At 39.4% G+C, this 26,232-nt stretch overlaps 1 long non-coding RNA gene across 1 annotated transcript; it reads left to right on the plus strand.

The window, feature by feature from the left end:
* The first annotated feature begins 862 nt into the window (after positions 1 to 862).
* Positions 863 to 19,937, plus strand: LOC120375112. Its single transcript, XR_005586434.1, has 3 exons — positions 863 to 916; positions 12,282 to 12,418; positions 18,985 to 19,937. It is a non-coding gene; the product is annotated as an uncharacterized LOC120375112 (long non-coding RNA).
* The last annotated feature ends 6,295 nt before the right edge of the window (positions 19,938 to 26,232 follow it).

Genomic DNA, 26,232 nt, shown 5'->3' on the forward strand with positions numbered 1-26,232 from the left:
CATTCATTCTTTACCCTTGGACTATTTGGTTCCCTAAACTCTCTCTATTATGAGATTAAAAACCAGGAGATAAACCATAAAGGGTTCCCTCAAACACCTTAAAAAACAAAAATAAAAAATAGCATGTGCTGTTAATTCAGTATTTGGCAATCAGCAAATAATATCTTCAGTACCTCAAATAAACCCTTTTTTCCCTCAATAACCTCCCACACAATAATACAGCAGGATATAATGAGATCTCACATGTCTATCTGAGCAAGGCTTAAAAGGTCATTTTTCTTCCTAAGAGCTTGAGCAAACACACCTAGGAACAGATGCTGAATCTAGTGATGAAATATACAATCTAAAAGGTTTGATTAGGTTTTTTCTGTGCATATGTAGTTCCAGATTTTCCGAGTACATTAGAAACATAATTGAGTATTATGCTTTCCAAAGTGGACAGTAACAGGCTCCTTTAGGTAATACACCCATGCACTACTTCTCCACTATCTTCTAGAGACTTCATAGCACACATATATGGGCTGTGATGGAGCAAGGCCGGATGGCTACAGGAAAGTATTGAGAAGCAGGTATGTTAGCTCCAGGCTAAGCAAATCCCTAGGACCATGGGAACCAAAATGGCAGTTGCTCCAGGCTAATCAAGGCACCTGGGGCCAATTAAGAACTTTCTAGAAGGCACTGGAGAGAGCTACATTGATTGGAGCACCTGCAGCCAATCAGGACAGGCTAATCAAGGCATCTGGTATAAAAAGGGGAGCTCACGCCAGCCTAGGGAGGGGGAACTAGAGAAAAGAAGTGCGCATGAGGAGCTGGGAGCAAGAGACACAAGGAACTAAGAACTGAGAGGGGGTACTACTGGAGGATTGAGGAAAACACCATACAATCAAGCAGCATCAGACACCAGGAGGATCCTGTGGTGAGGATAAAGAAGGTGTTTGAAGGAGGCTATGGGGAAGTAGCCCAGGGAGCTGTAGTGGTCAAGCAGCGGTTACAAGTAGCACTATAGAGACTGCTGCAATTCACAGGGCCCTGGGCTGGAACCTGGAGTAGAGGGTGGGCCCGGATTCCCCCCTAGCCCCGCTACTCCTAATGCTACATAGGAGTAGTTGATCCAGTCTATGGGTTTCATCCAAGGGGAAAACCACTGAGGGGAAGAAATCTGCCAATAAGCGCAGGACCTACTAGAGGAGAGGAGGAACTTTGCCACAGTGCATACAAGCACACATACTGTGTGTGTATGTATAAGTTAGCTACCTTCATTAATACTGAGTAAGAATCCACATAGCTTTTGTAAAGGACAATCATACCTCACCAATCTATTAGAATTCTTTAAGATCATCAACAAGTATGTGGACAAGGGTGATCCAGTCAATACAGTGTATGTGAACTTTCAGAAAGCCTTGACAAGGTCACTCCCCAAAGGCTCTTAAGCAAAGAAAGCAGTCATGGGATGTCATAAGGTCTCACCCCCCACTTAGAGCTGTTGGGTTCCAATATGGGGACCTGCATGAATTTATCTCTAAACTAGGGTTTTAGTTTAGATCTAGTAAAAGCTGCCACCACCCAATCAGGTATGTGGATTGGGGGACAGTCCTTCCCCAAAATCCTTGGGGATCCCAAGAGCCCCAAATCCATGGAGTTCTTACACCCAGGAGAAATAAACCATTCCCCCCTGCTTCCTCCCTTTTCCTAGGAGAGCTACTGGGATCTAACTACAGAGGAATGCCTCCCCTTTCCCTGAGAATCCACCCAAGGAAAGGTCAACCAAGTCCTTAATAGAAAAGAATTTAGTAAAGAATAAAAAGAAAGTCACTGTCTCTGTAACCAAGATGGAACAATATACAGGGTCTAAACTATAAACCTGGAGAGCATTTCCCCCCTCCCCCTTTCTTTCTCAGTAAAAGCAAAGTAACAGCAAACAGGAATAAAGAATTTCCTTCAGCAAACACACAGTTGCAAATGTAGAAATCAAATTATAAGACTAATCTGCCTTTCTAATTAATACTCACTATTGAATAGTAGGAACTACTCCAGGAGAACTTGGAGACATGTCTGGCCTCTCAGATCCAAAAAGAGAACTCTCTAACAGAACACAGACAAAGGCTTCCCTCCACAGAGATTTGAAATTATCTTGTCTCTGATTGGTCCTCTGGTCAGGTGGTCATCAGGTACTGCATGTTAACCCTTTACAGGTAAAAGAGACCTTAACCCTTATCTGTTTATGACATGGGATAAGAGAGATGGTCCTCTCATGGATCAGTCTCTGGTTAAAAGATAGGCAACAGAGGGTAGGAATAAAGGGTAGGTCAGTTTTCATAAAAGAGATAGGTAAACAGTGGGGTCCTCCAAGGATCTGTACTGTATCTGTGCTGTTCAACATATTCATAAATGATCTGGAAAAGGGGCGAATAGTGAAGTGGCAAAAAATGAACACTGCTTTTTTGACTGTTGCTAACAGAATATTAGGAACCATTAGGAAACGGACAAATAATAAGACAAAAAATATAATGCCACTCTATAAATCCGTGCTACGCCCACACCTAGAATACTGCAAGCAGTTCTGGTCACTCCATCTCAAAAACAATATATTCGAATAGGAAAAGGTACAGAGAAGGGCAACAAAAATTATTAGGAGTATGGAACAGCTTTCACATGAGGCTAGATTAAAAAGATGGGGATTGTTCATCTTGAAAGAGACCGCTAAGGAGCGGGGATATGATAGAGGTCTATAGAATCATGAATGGTGTGGAGAAAGTAAGTTCTATTTAACCTTTCCCATAACACAAGAATCAGGGGTCACCTAATGAAATTAATAGGCAGAAGGTTTAAAACAAACATAAGAAATACTTTTTCACACAACACACAGTGAACCTGTTGCCATGGGTTGCTGTGAAGGCCAAAAGTATAACGGAGTTCAAAAAAGAATTGGCTAAGTTCATGGAAGATGGGTCTATCAATGGCTATTAGCTAAGATGTTCAGGGATGCAACACTATGCTCTAGGTGACCCTTTGCTAGGACTGGATGACAGGGGATGTATCACTCAATAACTGCCCTGTTCTGTTCATTCCTTCTGAAGCATTTGGCACTGGCCATTGGGCTAGATGGCCCATTGTTCTGACCCATTCTTATGTTAACACAGGCAGGAGGAAGTTTTATAACACAATTAGAGAATTTTTCTTCTCTCTAGTCTCCGCTTCATATTTTGTTGTTTGTGATCAGTTATCCAGGTTTTGGTATGAATGGAAACAAGACAGTACTCAAGGCAAGACCAGCCAGTCATTTCCAGGCAATCCAATCTAAATTCTTCCAAGCATTTAAACTAAAGGCAGTTTTTGTGTACCACAGGACCAAGCAGATATTTACATCCTGGCTTATTTGCACTACAGTTCATAACAGCATGAGATATACATCTTCCAATTGCCTTTAGTTCCTTGTGTGTGAGGGTACAGAACTCCCTGGCAGAGAGTGGGAAAACAAGATGAGATAGTGAAAATGTATATTAAAGCTTTCCAGGATTTGTTCTTTTAACTGCTGGGCACATTGGCTTGTATTTCTCACTGGGTTCCATGACATTTCTCACCTATAGCACTTGGCAGGACACTGGCTATACTATCTGAGCAATAGGCGGAGTGAATAGGAATTTTATTTCACACCATCCCAAGCTGCAGTGGATGCCAAAAATCACACATCAGCTTTATCCTACAAACTGCCTTTCTATACATGTCACTTTGGTGACTTATTTTCGTAACAGCTTTGACCATAACATGAATCAAACATGGGCTGTTTTGCAAAGATTTAAATGAGTATCATGCTGTCAGAGTTTATTTCCACAATACTTCAAAGGCCAGAGATGCGTATATCCCAGATCAGACATGAAGGTCATACCATTCTGTGCAAGCAGAGAGACAGAATAATCACCATCTATTCTGCACTTTCAAAACCAAGCTAAACAACCATGCCTCCACATACATTTTTAGTTTCCAACTAGTGAACTTCCATTCTGTTTAGAAACTCTCTCCTAAACATCACTTTCCCCCTAAGCTTCACTCCCAAGAGATTCCAGAGAACTGTTACATCCAGAACTACTAAAGCAGCAGTTCTCCTTTCAAACAGGTCAGCGCACTCAAATCTTAATTCAAGTGGAGGTTAGATCCTGCATGGCTCTTGGCCACAAAGAAAAGCCCATTTTAAAATAAGCATACATTATTATCATTAGAAAGGCTGTCTCAACAGCATTCATATTTTATGGGAATGTCATAAAATAGAAACCATTCAAGTGAAAGACTCGTAGTTCACTCCAATCAGACTCACCAGGCAAGGGTGTATGGAAGGAAGATTGGTTGAGCAGACAGATCAGAAAAAGAAATCTGCATTTGAAAATGTTTTTGATTTAAGTCATTTATCTACGTGAACCTAACAAAGCAATATTTAAATTATCCAATCTACTTAGACTAGTTTAAAACCCCACTACCCAATCAAGCCACCCTCAAGTTTTCTTCTTGTATTGTACTTTTGTGTTTATATAGCAGTTAACACAAATAGACCCTGCTCTATGACTGGGGCTCTAAAGGCCTACTGTAATAAAACATTTGTCTTCACTCCTGTGAAAATCTCACTCTATTAGTTATGGTCCCTCTTCATCATATCAGTATGTAACCGAGTCCTTTCCTGGCCTGCCTTCCCACTACTCTGGGCTCCTTTAATAAAGCACCTTCAGGCTTCTCTTTTGCAGCACCCGTGGTTTTATTTATATCTAGTACCCACCACCAGCAACACTAGATACAAAGTTTACAAGGCTTTGGTCTCCTCTTTACAGGGGTTCTCCCTTCTCTCTGGAGACTACCCCTTCCCTGGCCAATCCCCCCCTTTGCACTGGCTGCCAGCCAGCCAGCCTTTATAGCTCTTCTCTGAGCAGGCCCACAGGTGCAGCCAGTTCCTGAGGCCAGGTACCAGCCTTCTCCCCAGCCCCAATCTATTTCCCCTGATTGAGGCTGGCTGAGCAGGGGCTAATTAGGTGCTTGTGCACCAGCACCCTGCTACACAGTAGTAAAAAGCAGGATTTATTTTGCACAAAGTTGATTTTTTAATGTGATACCTTCCTTGTCACCCAAAATAAAACTTCTTCTCCCCTCTTCTCTCATCATAAAGCAAGTTTACAAAGCAAAAAAATCCCCTGTTATAGATTAGTTATCTCATGGGAATTCTTCTATTCCTGTCATGCTCAAATGCAGAGGTACCACTTTTATAACATTTCATTTCTAAACTAAAGCAAAGTTGATGGAAATCTGTAAACAGAGAATCTTTGGATGTCTATCCAGGGCACACTGAATGGGGGACACCAAGCTTTGTATGTAAAGTATGGCAAACTCAATTCTAAACCTACGCTCTGGGCATGGGGTCCCGCTGCATAGGTTGTTTCTAGGATGGCTATGGAAAGCAGCTGGCTCTTTCTTGGCCAGCCTCACCGCATTGCTGCGCTCTTGGGTTGGAGTCTTGACGACCTGGTGGGGTGGGGTGTGATAAGATATGACTCTATGAGGGTAATGTGGCAGAGCCCCGTTCCAAGCACTCCTCGTCACAAATACACAAAAATAATTAAACGGAAAAAACATCTCAATTTACAAGGAGGGTTTAGGATTTATTTTCAGACAGAGCAAACAAACTCCTTCACAACAAGATCCTCAGTTACTGCCTCTTTAGTCAAAGACGGACAACAACCCAAAGGGCAGAAAACAAAAGATAAAGACACTTTTACAGAACCCATCTACTAAGTGAAGAGATTACTTCCCCCAAGCAGCTGCTTCCCCCTTCAACCACTACTCAGATGCAGATGTCCTGTCTTCTTTATCCAGTATTCCTGTTGGAAAACTGACTTGGTTATAGCTTCCCTCCACCCAGAGAGACATTGCCTTTTGTTGATGTGGAATCTGGGACACAGGAGAACCATGACCGTCAAGGACCTTTTTTGGGTCACTTCTCACATCTAGCAATAGGGAAGTCTCTAAAATCAACAAAGAATCCTGTGGCACCTTAAAGACTAACAGATGTATTGGAGCATAAGCTTTCGTGGGTGAATGCTCACTTCGTCAGACACATGTAATGGAAAGTTCCAGAGGTAGGTTTAACTATGCAGGCAAGAATCAGGCTGGAGATAACGAGGTTAGTTCAATCCGGGAGGATGAGGCCCTCTTCTAGTAGTTGAGGTGTGAACACCAAGGGAGGAGAAACTGCTTTTGTAGTTGACTAGCCATTCACAGTCTTTGTTTAATCCTGAGCTGATGGTGTCAAATTTGCCAATGAACTGAAGCTCAGCAGTTTCTCTTTGAAGTCTGATCCTGAAGTTTTTTTGCTGTAAGATGTAAGATCTTTACATCTGCTATTGTGTGGCCAGGGAGGTTGAAGTGTTCTCCTACAGGTTTTTGTATATTGCCAAAGTCTCTGTCTCTCTCTCTGAGAAGCAGCAATATGATGGTGTGTATGATCTCCTAAAGTGTAGGTTCAGTTCAGCAAGTCAGAGTCCAGCCAGCTGAGGCAGGTTCAAATTTCTGCCCAAACCATATGATGAACTTCTTGTCACCTTGAACTGGTGCAGATACTCAATAGGAGATATTTTCTGCTTTCTCAAAGGAGGGGGGAGAAATCAAACTGATATACAAAATTGTATGAGGTAAATACAGGAAGCAGGAAACTATTCATTTTTGTTTAAGAATATGACATATCTGGTTTGCATAATCCCTACAGGTTCATTTTGTTTAATATTTTAGATGATTATTTTTGGGTACTGATTTAACAATCAGTTCATCAAGGGGCATTGGGTAACTTCAGTTAAATATCATTGGAGCTGGGAACAGCCTGCAAAATTAAGAACTGGGTTTTGAACTACCTGTAACAGACCATTCTGGGAAATTCCAATCCAGGGTTTTGGATCAGTCTACTTCAACCCCAACAGCTATTCTCAAATCTGATTTCTAGATCTGGGGTTTCAAGCTGAACACTACCTTTCCCCCCTCTCAAAGTTCAAGAGGATTGGTTCAAGCCTCTCTCTAATTACTGGAGTGGATTTGAGAACCGAATTCCTGTGAACCAATAGAGAAAATGACTTACCATAGTTGAGGGTAAAAAAAAAATGGAAATATTTGAATTTAAATATATTCTAATATATTTCACATTGTGAGTGATATTGAAGGTTAGGATAGTATCTTGGTCTATTTTAAAGCACTTTCCTTCTGTTTATTATGTGTGTACATAATTTAATTGCAATTTTGAGAACTTGATAGAAAACAAAGATCCAAAATTCATATTGAAAATAGTGACAACAATGTGTTGATTACAGGGCATTCTTCAGGAACAATCTAGACCTTTGTTTATGCTCTAGCAATGTTTTTTCCACAGACAACATTATGGTCAAAATGTAGACTCTAACTTCACTAACTATTTTTAGCCTGAGATTTAGAGAACACTTTTCTTCTGTTTGCAACCCACACATATTCACGCATCATCCTCCATCCCTTAAAGTCAGGATTCTTCAGCGCTCTGTGTAGAAAGAGTCAGATTATCCCTGCCAAGAATGACTCATGCAGATATGACAACAGTTTTATCAAGATATAGTTGCCATGGCAAAAAGGTAGTGTATCTAGTTTTGTATGAATCAAAAGAATAGAATTAATCCCCCCAAATAGTTATTGATCTTCTTTTGTAGTGTTTTTCTTCCTTAAGCGAATGGTATTCAGCCAGTGCTATAGAAATGTTGACTTGTAGGTCTAACAGACTGTCTTTCTATTCTGATCACCAGAGAGTTTAGTTTCAATATGAATGTTAATAATGATTAGCAGAAGAAATATCTCCCATCCAACAATCCTAGAGAAGCTAGGTGTGTATTCTCTTGTTGCCCTCTTGGGCTGGGAGGGGAAGACGAAACCCCCTTGAATGCTAACCTTTTTAACTGGTTCATAGTTACACACCTAGTTCAGTAATTTTTGCTTCTCAAGAAGGGTTTCTCCATTTCTGCCCAGATCTCTGCAGCAGACATTTAATTCTCAGCTGCACCTTCAAATTCTTTGGGGCTCCAGCTTCCAACGAGTCCAAAGTGGTCCTGCAGCATCTGACACATAGGATGGTGAGGACTTGGAGGGCCCCAAAGAACCTATTGCATATGGCTAGCCAGAAACTTGGATACTTTTTTAAAAGAAGGACAGGGTGTAAAAATTCTATGGACAAAGAAAAGCATTTGGGATTGGATTGTTGGTGGGTGACCATGTCAGTTTCAGTACTATGCCAGCTTGCTACCACACAGCACTGCCTTCTATGTCTAAAGCAGCTCTAAGTCTTCATAGAAGACTTGGTCAGAACTTCAGATTAACAGGACCGCTAACACTGCTGCTGTACCTCTACACACTTCTCTTGCTGAGTTCTGGCTTGAGCCACTTTCATTGTGAGTTACTGATTAACTTTTATCTACTGTTTACACAGGGAGTATGGGTTTCTAAAGTATCCTTTCTATGTATCTTCATAGCACATTTATATAGTCTGTTTCTATGGGGCATATGATAATTGACATAATGTGAGTGAGACCATTGGAGTGGTTCCTTACTAAAGATATTATGTGTGTGCTTTCTCTCTCTCACACACACACTCACACAGACACAGGGACTAACAGGCTACAAAAGGTGGAGAAGAGCTTATAAAGAGAACTATAACTTATTAAACTACAAACCAACCACAGAGTCAGTTAACCTCAAAATATGATAAGAACAAATCTTTGTAATCAGACAATAGGTAGAGTTCAATGTTTATTATATGCCACAAAAATATATTTTTAAAATGCAATCCTATTTCTATGGAACATGCATGGAGCTTGTATGTTGAACAGAAAGTATTACATTTATTTCTTGAGAACAGATTTAACATTTAAGGAGGATGTATGAAAAACACAAACTGACACTGTCTTGTGGTGGTATCCAGCAAGCATCTAGTTAGAGCTTTACTACAGTTATATATAATAGTTAAATATTTTTTTAATAATTTTAGCAGCAAATTTTTATAGGAAAAAAACAAATATAATGTAGGGTAAGTATCTTTTCAGAATATACTAATCACCTGCAATTGGAACAGAAAAAAAAATCAAAACAGCTCATGTAGTAAATTAACTTCCACTCAGCAGATAGCCAGTCTACATACAAGGAGGGAGAATGAACAGGAACTACAGTACTGTAATACAAATCCTTCAAACACAGCACTACATACAGTATAATTAAATTATTAAATTTAAATAATAAAATACTTGACTTCATTCAGTAGCATATAGTTTTGTATGGCTCAAATACAGACATTTCCTAAAGCAATTCCATTAATTGTGTTACAAAAATATAGAATACAATCAAGAAAGTCAAAGATGGAAGGGTTAATACCTCATTCAGGCAAAACCTCACGTTCTCTGTGAAAATTAATTGTCTCTGGTAAATACATAAATAAATAAATAGAAATGCCCCCTAGCTCTTACACAGTGATTTTCATCCGTAAATCTTATGGAGCTTTAGGAAGCTGGTAAAGTGTAATTTTCCCACTTTGCAGATGGGAAAATAGAGGCAGAGAGAGACAACAATTAGCCATGGTCATCTATGATGCCAGTGGCTGAAATGGAAATAGAACCCACGTTTCTTGAGCTTTATCCACTGAGACACTGCCTCTCATAAAGGTTCCAGCAAAATGCTGCCCTCAGGTACAACTGTGCAATCCTACGACCCTCAGATTGTGATCTGTGATATCAACGTTAATTGTTTTAATTAGTTTAATTAGCCCCAAGGCAAGAGCTAAATTTTAGAGTTAAAAAAATGCCTCCAATCACAAAGGACCAAGTTTGATCTTTTAGAAGGAACCAGAAGAAAATAAATTAAAATAATCTTGCATTGTGCCCTCACCTGACCCATAAATTTTTTTCCCCCAAGGTATCACCAAATTTCAGTTCAATCAGGAATCTGGGTTAAAAAAAAAATAAAAGTAGAGTCCTACAAATCTTACATGGGACTGAAAAGCATGGAAGGCAGTGGATCATTTTGATTAAATAGAGCCTGAGACATTTTTACTCTGACTCCATCGGCTATCTTTTCAATTAAGAGAGCCTTTATTCACTCAAAGTCAGCTAAAGTAAAGTAAATCCAAGCCCAGACAGAACAGAAGAATTCTAATAAATTGTTTACAACCCAGGAAAATTAATGGATACAGCTATGTATAATGAGGGTCTCCTAACATATTATATGGACTTGCTAAATCCTAGAAAAATCCTCTAATTCGTTTCTTTTAAACAATCACTCTGCAGTACTGAAAACAGTTTGCCCGTAAACAAGATGACCTAGTTTTCAACATCAGCATGTCTTAGCTTGAAGCTTGTTTGTTGCTTGAAAAGGTAATTAAAATTTAAACAAGTGCAAGAGAATGATCTTTTATTTGCCTTGAATTTCTGCAAGAGATGCTTAAGTATTCACTAATATTTAGCACAAAGTCATATCAAGATTCAAAGTAACAGAAGGTAATTAACAGTAATACTCTGTTTTATTTCCATTGACCATAAGAAAAATCACACACACAAATACCAAGAGGTATACAGAAATATATGGAAATAGTAGTGGCAGATAAAAATTACATGAAAGCTATTCAAGCAAATACTTTTATTATCCATAAATCATTTAAGGGATGCATAATACTACAGAACACCCTTCAAGTAAGAAATAAATCTGAGCTAATAAGCGAACTGACCTGTGTATTTTGGCACGTGACCACCTAAAAATCTGAACACTTAGAGTCACAATAAAACACACTCTTAGAAACACTGTTCATCTGAATTCCTGCTTTTAAATATTACAAAGTACTCGAATGAATAAACTTGTACCAGTGTTCTTATATTTGCCTAGCTTATCATTCACTACACTTACACGTTTTTTCATGGCTGGCAACATCTGTGTTAGCATTTAACCATTACAGTACTTTTAGGCTGGATGAAGTATTATTTCTTGGGCATATTATTTGTTACAATATGCACAGTGCTGCATAAGACATGAAACACAGGCAAAGTCTGTGTCCAATAGAGCTTACAATCTCAACAAGGCAGACACAGAGTAAAGAAAGGGAGATTTTCAAAGGCACAAAGGTCACTAAGGCACCAATTCCCATGGAAGTTAGGCAGCTACCTGCAATTTATGCCTTTGTCAATGTCCCCCATGATGCACTGGGAGAGAGGGGAGGGAACTGGCTTTACATTTACACAATTTAATTAATATGTTTTTTTATGTCTGCTTCAAGATAACCTGCTTATGGCATCTACTTTTGTAGGTGTACAGCTACAGCTCAGACAACCAATTACTCTGCATGAATACAAATCTACCGAAGTCATTGCTAGGAAGGTTGGCTCTTTAGTTAAGATACAGTACTGAAGTCAAGAGATCAGTGTTCTGTTCTTGCCTCTGCCATACAGCTCCTTGTGATCTTTATCAAAATACTAAAACTTCATTCCTGTTTCCTCATCTATAAAATGGAAAAAGGAGATAATGGCTACATACAGAGTTGCTGTGAGGGTAAATTCATTAACGTGTGTAAAGCACTTTGAGATCCTTGAATGCTACAAAATGCAGAGTGTTAGGGTGAACTGATATTTTAGCTACCATGACCAGCTCTTAATTATGGCTGTTACTTCACATGATAAATTTGGAGAGAAAGTATGGATTAGTCACATAAATATATACTAAAAGGCGTAAATATTCAAACTGTCTAGGCCTAGCTCATGAAGATATAGCACTGAAATGAAAAAGCAAAGGTCAGTTTGGTGACAGAGCATATAAAACTGGTATCATACATATAAGCCTGCAAAAGATGTAGAAGTGCAGGGACTTCTTAAAATTTAGGATTTCTGCTTCCATGGATTGCAAAACTATTGAAATACTTATATAAAAAGAGATGATAAATGAAAGATGGGAAAGGGATAATTGTATAAGCACTAGACATCTACAATGTCTTTTCTAAAACTGAAGTGTCCACAGCCACACACAGTGAACTTAAAAATAAATCCTTGATTCAAAAATGACAACTTCTAATTCAGGGACCTGATGGTCTAAACTCTTAATTTCAGGAGTATGAAAAGAAAACAAGAATAATTGGAGGCTGGGGTTGCCATGGGGCAGAGTTAAGATTGTTTGGACACTTTGTGCATTTTTATACTTTCAGACACTTGGGTTTCTTCTAACTTTAGTCTTAACTGAGTTTTCTGGGTGTCTTTTTCTTTTCTTTTCAGCTACAACATTCCTGTAAGGTGTTTTCCCATTCTTGAATCTTAAAATATTTTAGAAGTGTAAGCAGAATGAGCCAAGTAACTATAGCCCAATTAGCCTGACACAGATCTCAAGCAAAATCATTGAAAGCTTGATAAAGGTATGCAATCAACTAAGAATTAAAGGACAGTTACATAATTAATGTCAATCATTATGATTTTATGGAAATAGGTCTTGTCAAACAAACTTGATATCATATTTAATGAGATTATTAGTTTGGCTGATCAAGGTATCTGTTTTGACATAATAGACTTCTGGAAGGCATTTCACTTAGTTTTTCATGATGTTATCACACAAAAAAATGAGTACCCATACAAAATCAACGTAACCCACATTAAATTGATTCAAAACTTGATAACTGATAGATATCAAAAGTAAATGTAAATGGGGAGTCATCAACAAATGTGGGAGGTTTCTAATGGGTCCTGCAGGGATTTGTTCTTGGCCCAATGTAATTTAGTATCTTTATCAATTATCTGAGAGCAAATATAAAATCATTACTGATGACATTTTCAGATGACACACACACTGGTGGAGTGACAAATAATGATGGGGTCGGAGTCAGTCATAGAAACTGATCTGGATCATTTGATAAGGTGGCCTCATTTGTACACATACATTTTAATACAGTCAAATGCAAGGTCATCCATCCATAGGTCCAAATTTATAAGATGGGAGACAGTTTCCTAGAACTCAGTGACATTGAAAAGGACCTAGGGGTAATGGTGGATTACCATCTGACTGTCAGCTCTCGGTGCAATGCTATAGCTAAGGCAGCAGTGTGATCCTAGGATTCATAAGCAGGGGAATAGCAAGAAGGAGGAGGGAGGTGGTATTACTTCTGTATTGCATTAGTGAAGTGAAGTCATTTCTGGTATCCACACTTCAAAAAGGATGTGAACAAATTGTAAAGGGTTAAGAAAAGTGCTGCAAGAATTATTTATGGTCTGGAACAGTGGTTCTCAACCAGGAGTCCACAAGGTTTTCCAGGGGGTACATCAACTCATCTAGATATTTGCCTAGTTTTACAACAGGCTACTTACAAAGCATGAGCGAAGTCAGTACAAACTAAAATTTTATACAGACAATGACTTTTTATACTGCTCTATATACTATACACTGAAATGTAAGTACAATATTTATATTCCAATTGATCTATTTTATAATTATATGGTAAAAATGAGAAAGTAAGCAATTTTTCAATAATAGTGTGCTGTGACACTTTTGTATTTTTATGTCTGATTTTGTAAACAAGTAGTTTTTAAGTGAGGTGAAACCTGGGGTACGCAAGACAAATCAGACTCCTAAAGGGTTGAAGTACTCTGGAAAGGTTGAGAGCCACTGGTCTGGAAAACAGATCTTATAGTGAAAGCTCAATCTATTTCATTTTTCCAAGAAAAGGTAAAGGTGACTTGCACACAGTCTACAAGTACTTACATGGAGGAAGAGATTTCTGATAGTGGACAGCTCTTAAATCTAGCAGAAAAAGGCATAATGAGTCTAGACAAATTTAGACTAGAAATAAGGCACATGTTTTTACAGTGGCTATATTTAACCATTGGAACAACTAGCTTTGGGAGATGATGAATTCTCCATCACTTGAAGTCTTTAAATCAAGACTGGTTATCTTTCTAAAAAAGATGCTAGATCTCAAACGGACATAATGGGCTTGATACAGAAATTACTGGGTGACAGTATATGGCTTGAGTCTTACAGGCAGTCAGACTAGATGATCACTGTGGTCCCTTCTGGCCTTAAAAATCTACAACAAACAGAATTTCCATGGAAAGTATTAGAAGAGGCTAGCGTTTACATTAGTTAGTGTTCAAACTGATGGTTAGGGTCTGCTCACTTCACGGCCACCATCTTGTACCAGTGTCAGTTTTACAGGGATTAAGGCTCCCCCTTACAAAAATAATACACTCTAAACAGATGGTGGAAACTGGTGGATGCCCTATACAACTGAGCGTATGGAAAGACAAAGAAAAAGAAAGGAAATCTTGTCAGGGAATATACAACTACTTCAGTCCAATCTAGCCACCATTTAAACATTTTGTATTGTTTACCAACGCCTACAAACCCTAGTTCTCTTCTTTCAGCAACAGTAATCCCACATGAAATAACCCTGCCACACATACCCTCCTAACAAAAATAAATAATTGACAAACTCAAATTTTCTGACACATCCATCACTAATTATGTACTGTGTCCAGTTTTGGGCCCCACACTACAAGAAGGATGGGGATAAATTGGAGAGAGTCCAGCGGAGGGCAACAAAAATGATTAGGGGGCTGGAGCACATGACTTATGAGGAGAGGCTGAGGGAACTGAGATTGTTTAGCCTGCAGAAGAGAAGAATGAGGGGGGATTTGACAGCTGCTTTCAACTACCTGAAAGGGGGTTCCAAAGAGGATGGATCTAGATTGTTCTCAGTGGTAGAAGATGACAGAACAAAGAGTAATGGTCTCAAGTTGCAGAGGGGGAGGTTTAGGTTGGACATTAGGAAAAACTATTTCACTAGGAGGGTGGTGAAGCACTGGAATGGGTTACCTAGGGAGGTGGTGGAATCTCCTTCCTTAGAGGTTTTTAAGGTCAGGCTTGACAAAGCCCTGGCTGGGATGATTTAGTTGGGTTTGGTCCTGCTTTGAGCAGGGGGTTGGACTAGATGACCTCCTGAGGTCCCTTCCAACCCTGAGATTCTATGATTCTATGAATTATTACTAGTGAATGATCTTATCACTGTTACCTTCACTCTCCATTCCCCCTCTGCCAACAGCAGAATCCAAAAGCAGCAGCTTTACCAGTAAACCTGCTACTGCCTGGAAATCCCTCCTTCCCCCGCCAAAAAAGGACTACTCCCCCCTGCATATTTTTGGAATTTTCTGAAGACTGTTTTCTTGTCATGAATTAGTTTTGCTAGATGAGATTTATGTTATTACCACTGTATACATACTTATGGGGTGTAGCACAGTATACTTTACATATGGTTCTGGTGTGCAGGAAGTAGATTTGTTTGGCCAGAATTTTCTAACATGGGGGCCTAAAGTTAAGCTCCTAATGCCACATTTAAGCTCCTAAACAAGTGTCTTGATTTTTTTTTTAAAAAGGTGCTGAGCACCTGCAGGTCAGCTTGTCTTCACTGGGAATTGTAGATGCTTAGCATTTTTGAAAAAAAATCATACCACCTTTTAGGAGCCTAAATTTGGCTTTAGGAGCTTAACTTCAGGCACTAAACTTGTGAATTTTAGGCCATTCTGTTTTTATGAATTTTACAAGATTTCTTCAAAGAGGCATCAACAGAACAAACAGATGCCAGATGCAGAAAACATGTTACCTCTGAGATTCCTGAAAGAAAGGTATTAGGAGGAGGACTCATTGATCTATCCAGCCTCTTTAGCACTCTCTATCTGCAGCTGCTTGTGTAACCTACACACCTCCTGGGTCTGGTGTTCTGTCCCATCTAGTGGTACTGAGACCACTCAGAGAGAGAGACAGAGATTAATGAGTCTGCTCTACAGCCGTAGCTAAGAGCCAGCTGGCATTTAGCTCCAGGTTCAATCCCGCCCACCGACAACTGGGGTCTGTCAGTGTTACAAGTGGGGCCTCATCCGGGATATCAACTGGGAAGTCTTTGAGGCTCAGGATGCACTTCCTCAGCTAGGGGAAGTATGTAACCCACACACCTCCTGGGCATGGTGTTCTGTCCCATCTAGTGGCACGGAGATGAGACAGAGAGATTAATGAATCTGCTCTACAGCCTTAGCTAACAGCCAGCTAGGTTTTAGCTCATGCGGTAGAGGTTGATGCACTAAGCGTCAGAGGCCCTAGGTTCAATCCCGACCACTGATGACTGGGGGTCTGTCAGTGTTACACTTACAATGCTGTTCATTCAGCGGAAAGGCTCTCGCCTTATCAGTCTCTTTTGGAAAACATTTCAGACACTCCACGTGATGCGGTACTTTTGGGAGTCCATGCCCTTGAATCACACTTTGACTTGTCAGGGACTGAGTTAGATTTTGACATTTCTCAAATTGGTGCCATGGAAAAGAAGATATATGACAGACTATGAAAAAATTGGATGAGAGGATTAAGATTTTACAAACCAGGGTGAAAGTACTCACTTAGATAGCTTTAGTAGGACCAAGATATCATTCTAACAAGCTAGTCCACCATAAAATAGAAATTTTGATATAAATAAATGCTGAAATGTTAAACAATTAAGGCTACCAGCAAATGGTGAAAGGCTTCAACATTTAACCACATTTTATTTTAGACTTAAGAAAATGTTGTAGATCAGAAATTTGACAAACGTATGTTCTAGAATGCTTTAGAATGAGGGAGAGATTAAAAAGGAATTCTGAATCTTCACAGAATCCTTATTGTTACCTTTGCATCTCTCATTGATAAAGGGTAAAGAAGAGGATAGTGAAGTTGTGAAGACAGCTTTAATGATTGTGATAAAGTGGACCTTTCCCCCCCAATCCTGCAAAATCTACATAGTCAAACAAAAGAAAACTTTTGATTTTGCCATTTGAATTTTTAGGACTAAGATGTTCACAGTTTTACAACTAAAAACTTCCTGCATTTGCATTCCCAGACATATACACTTTTTTTAAGCAATCCTAAATCCACTTACTCAAGAGTATTAAAAAAGAGCACTCTAAAGGGGATAATTGTAAAATCTTCCCATGATTTCCTCTCAAATTCTGTTCTCTTATTTTCATCAAGTTTTTTGATGATTATCTGCATTATTGCCCTTATTATAGGTGCAAGTCTTATACCAAACATAACTTGTTACATTTCTTTTGCTTCATGCAAAGATTGAATTATTTGCTCATTACCTGAGGTGGATTTTCAGAATAAATTTCAGTGATGATTTTTTTAAAATCAATTTTAAAAAGTTACATTTTGCATGTGAACCAATGTCCATCTTCTTATTGCACATACCAATAATATTTTTATAATTCAGGAAAGTGTCTTCAAAAGGAAAACAATCTTCTAAAGATTGGAAATGACCCAATAGGTTACAGAAAGAAAATGTGGTTTAATTAAATTACTGAATTAAAATATATTTCTGTCTGAAGGGTTTCCATCCAAAGTGACATATAAGATAATGGAACTAATAAAAAGAAAAAAGGCAAATATGACTTCACTTTGACAAAATGCTGAAAAATCTTTAAAATTCATGTCACATGCATGTCCCTTATTTAGTATTTATTCTGTTTTGAATAGGACAAGGGCTATAAGCAATGTGTTAGAAATAAAATGTTTTAATTCCTGTTTTATAACCGCTACACTTCCTGGAAGAAGAACTACACTAAGTCTTGCTTCAACAAATTCAGCGTTTATCCACAGTAAAATGGTCCCGAAGACACTCTCTGTATTAAAATGCAATTCATACGTCCCTACCATAAATAAAAGGGAGAGCATTTCATGAAGAAGAGAGAGCATTTGATGAAAAGGGAGAGCATTTGATGAAGTTTCAGGTCACTTACATTTTTGCTTGCCAAGTGCACTTTAACAATCTCGGTCTACTCTTTCACTATTAAGAACTGCATCTGCATCCAGTGATTTGAAATTCCCATCATACATGGAAGAATCTTTTTTTCATGTCTACAAACTATCCTCTGAGCCATGTTATACTCATTTAAATCTATCTTGGATAATGTAATATTGTTTCATTTCGTATGTTTTGTCTTATCTAAAGAGGTGATTACTACTCAACTCAGAAACTAATCTAGCACTTTTACAAGCCTATATTTTTCCAGTCATACTTGCATACATATGAGTAACAGCTATTTAAAATGTTGCCCATATATGTCAGTATCCATAGTATGTCCCTGCTACCTGCACCTTCTTACTGCTTTTAAGGAACAACCCCTTGCCGTCCCCTGATATACTCACGCACAAAAAATAAAACAACATAAAAGTAGGACAGCACTAACTCGCACACAGAACTGTCTGAGAAAAACAGTGAAAAATTGTAGCCATCCTGAATCCTAATACAAGCCAAAAATTACTTTATAAATTACCAAACTACTTAAGAATTTACAACACCACACTCAAAAGTGCACTCCTCTCTCCAGTCTACCATTCCCCCAGGAATTCCTCCACTTCTCCAATCTGAAATAATATTCATTAAATACAAATTTGCACACAGTTACTGAAAAAAGTCATAGAAGAGATAAGAGTTATCAGTGAAAAATAAAATTAACTTACCATGATGAGCTGCACCATGTCCCACATCACTCCTTGCTACCTTTAAATTATCCCTCTTCTAGGCACAGCTGCCATTTATATGCCAGTTTTGATGGGGAGAGGTACACCTTAACCGGACCTGGAAGAACTTCACTCCCAGGATTCCAGCATCTGGGGGAAAGACACAAAAAGTACCGTTATCTAGCAAAAGTCACAGCTAACAGTGAAATAATTCACAGCAAGTCAAAAGTAAATCTATAACTTAATTGCTAAAAGCCTTGTGTCCTCCATAGCCTTCTGCTAGGTTTAGAGGCCTTCGTCCAACCTGAAGTCTGATTACTTCATCCAGAGATGATAGTGAGGCTGGGCAGAAAACAGACTATATCATTGGGTCCTATATCAGCTTGGTTATTCTACCTCTCAACAATATCTAGGTTTGGCTGATCTGAATTCTGTTCTTACCCCCAGGTGTTTCCAGGAATGGCCACATACCCATGTACTGTAATTGGAACTCTATATTACCTTGCTACAGCTTTCATTATTAAAGTCATTAAGAGAAGAAAGTGGATGACGGAAAGTATTGGTAAAGGGACATATAACCTTTCAATTTTAAGTTAAATGGTTGAATCCTGTTTAACTCCTTACAGGCAAAAAACTAACACACTTTTATTTTTGGCTGGTGGTCTCTGTTGAGTTCCTAGAGGATAGGCATCTTTTCACAAAAGACACCACAATTGATTAACCGACACTCTTGTTGGCAATGACAGGAGAAAGGCGGCAGTTGAATGAGCACAGACTGATCTACTCTCCTTCCCTTAAAATCATCTCTGGGATACACTGCCAGAGCAGAGCAAGGAGGCTTGACATGTCCCTGCATATGCGGCAGCTGTTGTGTGGATTAAAAGAGGGCTTCCAGCTTTATAACTTGTCATAGCTCACCAGAAGCAAGGCATCTTCTGCAATAAGCCACCTGGGCTTTTAAACTCCACAATCGATTAACAGTTTGTCAGACGCTTTAATTGGAGATGCTGTCAGATGCCTGAAATGGGCCTGGATGTTTGAGGTAGGCTGGGGAGGTACTCTCCTGTCTCAGCTTCATCTAGAACTCCCCCTTAAAAGAAGCGGGCAAGCCTTTTATCTCGCCTTGTGGGTCTTGATTGGCTGCTGACTTCTTCTGTTCTTTCTAGCTGCTAGAGGATCAAGTGTTGTTGATTGCACCCGTATCAGCTCCTCAGTGGCTTCTCTAGGCAATATTCAGAGGTCTAAACTCACTACTTCACTTTTCCAGGGTGATATTTTCCTTCGGGCAGGTATGTCAGGGTGGCAACACCTCCAGCAGGGGGCAGAGCAGTCCTGAAACAACTTGCCACATTAGGCTATCAACCTAGCTCCTTGTTTAAACACTAAAAATATACACAAAAAGTAAGCAAATTACAACTATTATCAATATCAGTTATCTTCTTCTGTAACTTCTGTGGTTTCATTATTATTATAAAGCAACTTTTAGTCTCCTGCTGTTATTAAAGCTTGCAAGGATGCAATAACCGTATGAAACAGAATCCTCTGAAATATATCATGTGGTATTATACCACTGCCTTCGTATCACACTAGATGAGGTTTAATTGCCATTGTCATCACAGAATATAATTTTCAGGTACATAAAACTTGGTGCTAAACTAATGTGAAGCTGAAATTTGATACAATATGTTGTCCACTGTAAAACATTTTTTCCCTAAATTTCATGAAGTTTGCATTCTGCGTCTGGGTATCTGACAAGGGCAAAAAATATATATATTTTTTTCAGAGGTTTCATGATGCCTTTTGCTTTGCTTTAAGAAGGCTGACTTTAAAAAAATAAAACTCAACTTGGCAGACAGCAGATGCCTTTTGATATTTGATAAAAGAGAATTGCAAGTAAATGTATGGTCAAAATAGATAAAATGTTTCCTAAGAATGAATGGTAGGGTAGTTCAAATGTGCTCACTGATGCAAATACTTAAAACATTATCCATTGCCAGTAGCTGCACCACTGGCAGTAGATTACAAGTGCAGAACATTTCTATCTACTGTTGCAGAAAACTGACACATTATACATACTTAGCACTAGGCAGAAAAGCCCAGCAAACTGAACACATATATTTTCATAAACATAATAAATGCAAATGTTCAGGTTTCAGTTAAAATTCTTAGTCTTCCATGGTATCCCTTTCACTACATCTCAGTTTGGCGTATAAAATTTCTCGCTTGGCAAACTTTTACGTTTATTTAAAGCAATCAGATACTGTGTTGATGAGATATACTAGTGTGACGAAGTGGGAATGTTCTTGATGTGTTGTTTGAATGCTGAGTGGGAAGTATTAACCTGAGAAGGTTGCAGGGGAGTTGTGCTGGGATGGCCTGCATTCGGGAAGGGAGCATACCTGAGCATGTAACATGAGAACCCAGGATGGGGGTTGAAGGCCAGGTAACACCTCTGCCTGGGAAACTGGACAAAGGACACAAAGACTGGGGGAGGATCCAGGGGGAGGCTGAGTGAGAGGCTGAAGGGAGTTTCAGTTTGGAGCTGGCTGTGAAATAAAGAGGGGCTGTGACCGACCAACAGGACTGTGGCCTCCCTGGGGCCCCCAGATGGACCTAACTAAAGGGGGTCCTGTTGTCTGTATTGGCAAGACCTGTTTTGGACTGTGTTCCTGTCGTCTAAATAAACCTTCTGTTTTACTGGCTGGCTGAGAGTCATGGTGAATTGTAGGAAGCCGGGGGTGCAGGGCCTAGTCTCCCCCACACTCGGTGACAACTAGTCTCAAAAGCAAGGAAATTTGGATGTAATGACACCTAGCCATTGCATCTGATGTAGTCCTCCATTCAAGATCTCCCAACGTATTATTAAAAACCTCAGATAGTTCTTTACACATGCTTCTACACAACTTGTTCGTAGAGGGTGAAATTCATGCTCATGCTGACAGACAGCACAAGCCCTTCCTATCACTTAAATCTTGTTGGGTCCGGCCAACTGGCTTGATAAAAGGACTCCTGCATGATAAATGGCATCTCCTACATAGGTCTGCATTGAGCAGCTAACTAGGGTAGAGAACAGAGCATTTGCATTTACCAGGATAAATTTGCCTCAATAGACCTTGCATCTCATGCAGATAATTTGATATAAGGTATATCTACACTTCAAGCTGGAGGTGTATTTTCCACCTCAAGGAGACATACTCACTCTAGTTCCGATTGAGCTAGCACACTAGAGTGTAGCTGTGGTAGGACAAGCTAGCCACCCTGAATACATACCTTCTTTGATGGGTATGTATTTGAAGCAACTAGCCCCACCCACCACTCATGTTGCTACAATTATACTCTATTTTTAGTACACTAGCTAGATCAGAACTAATGCGGGTATGTCACCTCAATGTGCAAATTACACCTCCCGCTCAAAATGTAGATGTACCCATATTGGTAAGAGGGGAAGGGGCTGCAATGCACCCCCCTGAATAGCACTGAATTGAAGGGTGGATTTCACCTCTGTTTCATTTCATATTTCAGCCTGATAAAGCACAATTTATCTAGTTTTATTTGGGAGAATTTAAGCCAATAGATGTATATTAGCCACATATTTACTCCTTATTGATAATACACTAAATAATAAAACAGGAAAATGTATTAAGTGTAATTGCTAAAATTTGTTGCAAATAGTTTACAAGTGAGATGTTGGCTTTTTTCAAATACATTATTTTAAATATTTTTTCATTATTTGACAAGCTCTCTAGATGGCTGTATAAAATTTGGAGATTTCAAAAAAAATCAACAGAATAAACTATGAATATGTTTTTTCTATTATTCAACCAGCTGTAGCTGTAAAATTGATAGAAAGTCTAAGCACTGCAAAGTCTAGGAGCATCTAGATTTATATTAGTTAATAGACTTACGGCAGATTTAACTCATATCCTCAATTTGTGACGTTAATCTATTATTTTAAAGGGATTTTTATAGGTTGCTATTCTTGTACTATACATTTTTTATCAACATTTCTCTTTTGACATAACTAGGTCTCCACAAACATGCACTGATCTAGAAGTGCAATGAAGCTGTTTTAAAATAAAGATCTTTCAAATTGTTCGGGCATTATATCAAGGCATAAAAATATTTTTATCAGTCTTAGTATTGTATAATGGGATTCAGCTGGACTTTCCTTTTTATATCTTAATCTCACATAGTAATGTTGGCACCATAAGAATATTTTCTCTATAGAGCTGAACTGCTGTCAAGTTCAATCCTGCAGTACTTATTCAAGCAGAACTCCCATTATAACCCATGGGAAAATCAACCAGAGTACAGACTGGAGGATCAAGATCATTAACATGAGATCATAGGCCCTTTCCATTCACAATCATGCATTCAGTTACTTAGGTACATAGCAGTTAACACCAAGTGTTTTAAAATTGTTAGCCAATGGAAGAGTTTAGCTTGTTATTATGCCTTTTCATAGCTTTGGTGTCAAGGAACCAGTGGAGAAGTTTGATAGCAGGAAGTGTTTATTGATCCGAATATAGGGTTTGGGTAAGTTGGGCCAGGTCTTGCACTGCTAATGACAAAATGAGGCTATGTCTTTTAGTGTGATGAGTGAGCGTCTCTCACTCTCACACACACACACACACACACACACACACACACACTTAAGGTATCCCTTGTTTGGGGATATCCCTTTTATAAGGCCAGGAGGCTTGGAATTTTCTGACACTTTGTCAAGTCCAGTGGAGAAAACAGATGGGGGCGAGGCTAAGGGTAGGCTAGGCCCTATATTGGTGGAGCCTAGATTGGCTGATATTTGGAACCACACTGTGCTAGTTGATGGTTGGATGATTTTCTCTGCCTAGTTTTTAATGTTTACAATAAAGTTGTGGCCTACATTTTGAATATACACCCAGTTAAGTGTCCTGTTGTGCCCACTCAGTGCTCAGAGAATTTGCCTCCATGCATATATGATGTGCATCATGGTTCTTCATCAAATGACCAACAGACTTCAGAGTGTTGCATGCACAAAGGATTTTGGCATTTTAAAATCAACATAATTCTCAGAAACATTATCCATTCAACACAGAATAAACAAGAAAAGTGTTTTTAAAGAAACTGTGCTAAGGATTTGCTTCATATATGCCCAATACTGCATTAAATATTTAGGCTAAACATTCATTTAAACTATTAAATAGTAATAAAGTACACTGCTGAGACACTGAAATGCCTTAAGACTATTCCTATAGAACAGGGGTGGGCAAACTTTTTGTCCCGAGGGCCACATCTAGGTATGGAAATTGTATGGTGGGCCATGAATGCTCATGAAATTGGGGGTTGGGATGTGGGAAGGGGTGAGGGCTCCAGCTGGGGTTGTGGGCTCTGGGGTGCAGCTGGGGATGAGGTTTGGGCATGCAGGAGGGTGCTCTGGGCTGATGGGGCATCAGGGGTTTGAGGGCAGGAGGGGCATCAGGGCTGGGGCAGGGGGCTGGGGTGCAGGAGGGTGTCAGGGGTGCAGTGCCAGGCGGCACTTACCTCAAGCAGCTCCCAGAAGCGGCGGCATGTCCCCCATCCAGCTCCCACGTAGTGGTGCAGCCAGGCTACTCTGCGCGCTGCCCTGTCTGCATTTGCCACCCCTGCAGCTCTCATTGGTCACAGTTCCTGGCCAATCGGAGCTGTGGGGGTGGCGTGTGGGGCAGGGGCAGCGTGAGGAGCCCCCTGACAGCCCCTATGCATAGGAGCCAGACGACGAACATGCTGGAGTGCTGGAGCAGGGCAAGCTCAGGATCCCGCTCCCCAGAGGGAGCTCGAGGGCTGGATTAAAATGTCTGGAGGGCTGGATGTGGCCCCTGGGCCGTAGTTTGCCCACCCCTCCTACAGAACATGTGTCCAAAATTCCTATTAAAGCTATAGGCACTGGAAACATTTTACAGCTTGCAAAGGCATAGAGAATTGTAATCTCATTTTAATAAAATTATATATAAGCCTTTAAAAGAATCAGTTAGGACACTGCAAAGTAAAGTGTTGTGTGCCTGAGCATTACTGGGGGTGGTTTTCAACCTGCTTTTGATTTAAAAAAAAACCCTCTGTCAAAGCTGCTAGGCCTAAAATTAGACCTATTATAGCAGTTTTATTCTGCTTCTTGGCCATGATATCCCTCCACTCTGCCCTTCCGCTGCACATTTGTGAGCTAGCAAGGTAATGTAATATACACTAATCTTGCTCTCACAGATCAAAATTCTTGCACGTTTCAACAGAATGTTGGCTCAAAACCCAGATATAGACAATGGAAAGGAAAGACATGGCAATCGCGTGCACGTGAAGAAAACACATTACCCTTGATTGGGTGCTGCTGAATGATTCAACAAGGAACATAGATTTAAACAATAGTGCAGTTCTTGTTTTCAAAACAGAGATTTTATAGGATCAATAGAATTATTACTATATATTTAGAAAATAAATGGACAGGACAGAAAACACCCAGACTATCTATTTAAGGTTTCAATCTAGCTGATTGTGGAATAATCATCATAAACAATGGTCAGGACTACTTTAATATTTTCAATAGGGAGAAACATAGTTTGTTAAAATGAGTAACAATTTTTTTTAAAGTTTGAAATGCAGTTCCATTTCTTGACTGCAAAAGGCACAGGGACAAAGATATGCAGCTATTTCACAACAATTTCATGTCCAGTGGCTTTAAGTCAAAAGTAAATATTTAAATAATAATGTGATCTTGCTACTACTCTCTCTGGAAATGAAGATTTGAAAGATCCACTTAATTGTAGATCATTCAGCTGCTTTTCAGTTCTGTGTATTAGTACTGAAATCAACACATCTTGCACAAGCTAGCAAAAAATATCCAGTGAGAACTAGTAGACTGAAATTCCTAGGATAATTGAAAAATCATAGATTCATAGGACTGGAAGGGACCTCGAGAGGTCATCTAGTCCAGTCCCCTGCACTCCTGGCAGGAGTGAGTATTATCTAGATCACCCTTGACAGGTGTTTGTCTAACCTGCTCTTAAAAAATCTCCAATGATGGTGATTCCACAACCTCCCTAGGCAATTTATTCCAGTGCTTAACCATCCTGACAGTTAGGAAGTTTTTCCTAATATCCAACCTAAACCTCTCTTGCTGCAAATTAAGCCCATTGCTTCTTGTCCTATCCTCAGAGGTTAAGAAAAACAATTTTTCTCCCTCCTCCTTGTAACAACATTTTACATACTTGAAAACTGTTATCATGTCCCCTCTCAGTCTTTTCTTTTCCAGAATAAACAAACCCAATTTTTTTCAATCTTCCCTCATAGGTCATGTTTTCTAGACCTTCAATCATTTTTATCTCTCTTCTCTGGATTCTCTGCAATTTTCCACATCCTTCCTGAAATGTGGCTCTGAGAACAGGACACAATATTCCAGTTGAGGACTAATCAGCGCAGAGTAGAACGGAAGAATTACTTCTCGTGTCTTGCTTACAGCACTCCTGCTAATACATCCCAGAATGATGTTCATTTTTTTTGCAACAGTGTTACACTGTTGACTCTTATTTAGCTTGTGCTCCACTATAACCCCCAGATCCCTTTCAGCAGTACTCCTTCCTAGGCAGCCATTTCCCATTTTATGTGTGTGCAACTGATTGCTCCTTCCTAAGTGGAGTACTTTGCATTTGTCCTTATTGAATTTCATCCTATTTACTTCAGAACATT

The sequence above is a fragment of the Mauremys reevesii genome, linkage group 11 (genome assembly GCF_016161935.1).
Source record: "Mauremys reevesii isolate NIE-2019 linkage group 11, ASM1616193v1, whole genome shotgun sequence".
Taxonomy (NCBI): domain Eukaryota; kingdom Metazoa; phylum Chordata; order Testudines; family Geoemydidae; genus Mauremys; species Mauremys reevesii.